Raw genomic sequence first — 6,000 nt, forward strand, 5'->3', positions numbered from 1 at the left:
TGAAGTTACGCCTAATTTAGACCAATAAAAGTGAGAGGAGAATCACATCCAAAGCATATATATAAACCCTTGAGAATGGTTAGACAGAAGAGTTTTATAATTAATTATTATGGTTCTTCCTGGCCAAAAAATTTAGAAAATATTTTGTATAAAAAAGTGACAGTGTGCAATTGATGCACATGCAGTTCATCTGTTTAGGAATAAGCTGTTGCAGATATTTTCATGATGCTAACCATACTCAATAAATGATGGTCATCTGTGTCTTGTTTCAAACATGGTGACTGTATTTAATTCTATTTGGGGATAGGAAGGAAAGGGAGCGATAAAATACCTCAAACTACACTCCATTGCCGTAGAATTTTGAAGCAAGTGGAGGGTGGGAAAGTAACTTTCAAATTTATTATTTAATATTAATAGGACTTCTATTATTCTTCATTTATATTCTGATAGCACAATAATTCACGGCCAACATGCACAGGAAGACACTGAACCTGCCCAGGAGAGCCTACAAATTATGAAGAACTACAGCATATAATGGTTAGGGTAGAGAGATACAATTATCATATGTACAATGTTATATACTTTCTTATTAAATGCACATCAACTGTTGAGGTGAACACCACAGTTTGTTGATGAGGAGAAGTATTGACAGAGGCAGTTTCAAGGCTAATATTTACAATGAAGAACAATGAATTTTGATGTTCACCAAACTATGAAGTCGAAATGGGCCTGATCCTTTATTTCCACTCCCCAAAACTTCTGATGAGACTTCTGATGAGCCAACAGACTTCTGATGACCCAATCCATTTAGGGAGCAAAAGGAGAATCTGGCCAATAATTTGTGCACTTTTAATAGTTTCTGGTTTTCGGGGTGCAAGGGGAGGTGCTTAAAACACAGGTGGCGGGGATCCCCTCAAAGGAATTGTGTAAGAGATCATGTGGGACTGAGGCCCTTGAAATCTGAACAGAGTCTTAGATTTTTGGCAAACAAGGTTTCATTGCCCATGGACTCTGGCTCTGGCCCCCTATTCAACACTCTGGACTGATCAACTTGGAGATGTAAGAAACATGAGATCAAACAAGAGACAACAAGAGTCAACAGGTCAGCAGTGATTGATTTTGCTTTTCATTGAATAAATCCTTCTAGGTACAGATTAACTTTATCTAGCTCAATATTTATCATCATTGCACTTGGCATTACACGGGAGCTGCAAGCACCTTGAAGCATATCCTGACTATTTCTCTCCTTTTACTGTAGCTTCTGTATACATTTCTTTTGAATGCTTGCTTTAACGTGTGCTGACACAGGGCCTGGCTACACTTGCAGATGTAGAGCGCTTTGAGTTAAACCTGCCTTCGTAGAGCGCAGTAGGGAAAGCGCTGCAGACTGTCCACACTGACAGCTTCAAGCGCACTGGTGTGGCCACATCTGTGGCACTTGCAGCAGCCTTGGGAGTGGTGCATTATGGGCAGCTATCCCAGCATGCAAGTGGCTGCAACGTGCTTTTCAAATGGGGTGGGGTGGGGTGGAGTGTGACAGGGAGTGTGTTGTGTGTATGTGGGGGGAGAGAGAGTAGGTTTTGGGGGGGCTAGGAGCATGTCAGCATGCTGTCTTGTAAGTTCAGACAGCAGCAGACCCTCCCTTCCCCTCCCCCCCCACCTCTCTTTCTCACACACAGCATTCCACAGTAATGGTTGCTTTGTCTCGGAGCAGATAAGCAGCCGGCTGTCAGAAACAGAGCTTTCAAAGGGCACTTCCGCATTCCTGCAGCGATTCAAAACAATGACAGGAGTGGCCACTTGATTTAAGGGGATTATGGGATGTTTCCAGAGGCTGATCGCAGCGCAGTAATGCAACACCTCGTCCACACTGGTGCCGCAGCGCTCCAGCAGGGGCGCAGCAAACGTTATTCCTCTGAGAAACTTCCATTGAGAAGTTGAAAAATACTAGAGTGCCGCAGCAAATACTTTGGATAATTAATCCCCAGAAAATAAAGCTTATCACAGACCCCTGGAAAGGAAGAACAAGCTTTCTAAGCCCCAGCGATGTAGAGAGGAGAGAGAGAGGAGAAAAAATGGTGGAAAGCCATGTTTCCCAACCTTTGTTCTATATAGATCCTTTTGGTGCCTCCTCTTCCTCTGACACCCAGATTAGAGGAGCCAACCAGCTGGGAGCTACCCAGAGTCCTAAAATGACAGACAAAACACAATCATCTCTGAGAGAAAAATGTCTTGAAATGAAGTTGAATCCCTTGCATGCTGATCTTTTGGAAACAACAGGTAGGAGATTGAGGCAGACAGGAATGGCCAAAGAAAAATTGGTGGCAGTGATTCCATTGCTACAAAAATAAAAAATACATTGTTAGAAAAATCAGGCCTGAGCCAAATCAACTTTAGGATGCTGGAATTTCCAGTCCGAGGAGAAATTAAAGACATAGTGGAATGGGGGGAGTAAGGGGAGAGACAAAACATCTCTCAACTTCTGTGTTTCAATGTGAAGAGGACCTAGTTTCTAAACAAGGTTCTTACAGGGGAGGGGCAGTGAGCCATGATGGGCAGCACAGTAGAAGTCTCTGTATAATCTTAAGGCTGTACTAAATCTGTGCATATTTCATTGTACAAAGGGGCACAATGGGTGAAATCTTGGCCCTATTGAAGTCAAAGGCAAAACTTCCATTGACTTCTATGGGGCCAGGATTTCTCATTATAAGCATAAAAACCCTTTAGGGCCATATTATACCATCCTTACTCAAGCTGAGTAGTATCTTACTCCACAAATAATCCCACTCATTTTAAATGAGACTGCTCCAGCAGTAAAATAATACTCAGCATGAGTAAGGATACCAGAATCTGGCCCAATGGGACTATTCACAGAATAAGATACTACTCAGACTGTGTAAGATTGGCAGAATTTGGCCATTAATAACACTTGGTTTTAATAGGCACACCACTACCACCTCCCTCGCAAAAGGACAGTGGATTCTTATCATTAGATACAATTCTAAACATGCTTAAAATTGCCTTTGTATTTAAGTGCTTGCAGGTCAGGGCCCAGATGTCTCTCTATATCCCTTGCTTATTGCATAGAAGTCCTCGTGCTCCTGTCTATCAAGGTAGTTACAAACCCTCTTCTCCTCCTCATCTTATTTTAAAGCCTCCAGAATATTAAACTCTCTCTCCCTCACTGTCTCTCTTCCTTCCTTAACACAAGAAGGTGTCCCTAGCCTCTGTTTGCCAGAAGCTGGGAATGGGCGGCGGGGGGATGAATCACTTGATGATTGTCTGTTCTGTTCATTCCTTTTGAAGCACCTGGCATTGGCCACTGTTGGAAGACAGGTGTCAAGGCTGGATCCCCACTTTGAACTTTAGGGTACAAATGTAGGGGCCTGCATGAAAACTTCTAAGCTTAACTACCAGCTTAGCTCTGGTTCCGCTGCCACCATTTCCCTCCCTGGGAAGCCTGAGAAACCTTTCACCAACTCCCTGGTGAGTACAGATCCAAACCCCTTGGATCTTAAAACAAGGAGAAATTAACCATCCCCCCTCCTTCCTCCCACCAACTCCTGGTGAATCAAGATCCAAACCCCTTGGATCTTAAAAACAAGAAAAAATCAATCAGGTTCTTAAAAAGAAGGCTTTTAATTAAAGAAAAAAAGTAAAAATCATCTCTGTAAAATCAGTGTGGAAATTAACCTTACAGGGTAATCAAACTTAAAGAGCTCAGAGGACTCCCCTCTAGTCTCAGGTTCAAAGTACAGCAAACAAAGATAAACACTCTAGTAAAAGGTACATTTACAAGTTGAGAAAAACAAAGGAAAACTAACACGCCTTGCCTGGCTATTTACTTACAAGTTTGAAATAGGAGAGACTTGTTTAGAAAGATGTGGAGAACCTGGATTGATGTCTGGTTCCTCTCAGTCTGGAGAACGAACACACTCCCAAACAAAGAACACAAACAAAAGCCTCCCCCCCCCCCAGATTTGAAAGTATCTTGTCCCCTTATTAAGCAACAGAGGGTCCTGTGGCACTTGTCCCCTTATTGGTCCTTTAGGTCAGATGCCAGCCAGGTTACCTGAGCTTCTTAACCCTTTACAGGGAAAAGGATTTTGGAGTCTCTGGCCAGGAGGGATTTTATAGTACTGTACACAGGACAGCTGTTACCCTTCCCTTTATAGTTATGACAACAGGATACTGGGCTAGATGGACCTTTGGTCTGACCCAGTATGGCCGTTCTTATGTTCTAATAAAAACTTGAGTAGACTATAGAAATGTTGCATGTGTGTGAGAGTGTTGTGTGTGTGATGAATGTAAGGGAAAACCAAGTCAAACTAATTTTACCTTTATCTAGGAATGTGATGAGGTCAGTAGTTATACCTTATATTCCGCATGCCTTTCTTTCTACAACCACTGCACAATCATTCACCTAAGCAACTGTTCACCTACAGCACCTGTTTCTTTGTAAAACGTTTTTTTTTCAAGAGCACATTTGTATTTTCAGAACAATGCTAGTAGCACACAGTCATCTTAGGACGCTTCATAAAGGTATTACATCTCTGGAATATACCATGGATCATTTAAAATACCTTCTCTGGTGAATTATTCATATCACATCTCAAGTGATAGGGGCAGAGATAGTGACACCACAGATAGGATTATAAATGTCAGGTACAGCATAAGCAACAGGAACAAACAAACTCTTAATTACTGATTGTGGGCCAAATTCTGTGCACATTACAAAGTGCAACTCCAGTTTATTACAGTGGAGGTTGCACCATATAATGGAGGGTAAATTTGGCCTCACTTTCATGCAAAACCTTTACAAAAATGGAATATTCTTCAAAGTTTTTCCACAGGTTTTTAATTGTGCAGTGGCCAAGACCAAGATGATATCAAAAATATATTTTGGATCCTTAGACTCCCATTGACTTCAGTGGGAGCAAGATTGGGCTCAGATGATGTAAACCACATTTGATCCAACACAGGTTTTTCAAGTTTCCCAATTCTGTTCTCCTTCTGTGTAGCAGTACTAGGCGTTCCCACTTCTGTTCTTTAAAATTGCTACTGCCATTTGGAAAGCTGCTTCTTTAATGCTTACACTGGAGTTTTCGCCACACCCAACCATGACAAGGAAAGTAACCAAAAAAAAAAAAAAAAAAAATTCAGACGCTCACACCTACTGTTAGTATTGACGCTCACAGTGTTTTCCTCTTTACCCGCCCTCTGGATCTGTACTTAACCTGAGCATTTCACAACAAAGACTTGAAGTACAAGTAGTGAAAAGCTTAGTGACATTAAGTGGACTAGAAGAAGGGCCTGGGGGGGATTTTCCCAGGCTGGCATGCTTAGAAAGAACCAATCAAAATGAAAAGAAAACAAAAATGACTAGAAGTCAGGAGCAAACTACACTACAAAACTAAGTTACCTCAGCATACAGCTGCTACAGTAATTACATCGCTTGTGTGGGTCTACACTTTGCTCCTTGTATCAGTGCTGCACGTCCTCATCAGGAGCTCTTGCACCAATTGAACTATCAATCTGGGGCACCGTGGAATGGTTTCTGAAAGCCAGCAACTGTCAATGTAAACAATGCAGTGTTTACACTGACACTGTGTCGATGTAACTGCATCGACATTGACAGCCTACGCTGCTCGTGGTGGTGGAGTTATTAAGTCAGTGTAGCGGGCGAGTTACATTGGAGGGAGCGAAATTGTAGTGTAGACACTTACAGAGTTAGGTTGACATAAGCTGTCTTGCAGCAACCTAACTCCATAGTGTAGACTAGAGCTTAGTCTAACATGGAAATAACCGTTGAAAGCTTAAGAGGTATGTCTTCACTGCAGAATTAACTCAGGTGATTGGCGTCTGAGCATCCAGGTTAGCTTAGCTTGGATGTGAGCAGCCACATTGTAAAGCCATACCTGAGTTACAGTTACTGTATCCTCATTGGTGCTGCACTCACCCTGTGTGTCGCTAGAACTTCTTGGGACACATTCGCTGGTT

Source organism: Malaclemys terrapin, chromosome 3 (genome assembly GCF_027887155.1).
Source record: "Malaclemys terrapin pileata isolate rMalTer1 chromosome 3, rMalTer1.hap1, whole genome shotgun sequence".
Classification (NCBI taxonomy): domain Eukaryota; kingdom Metazoa; phylum Chordata; order Testudines; family Emydidae; genus Malaclemys; species Malaclemys terrapin.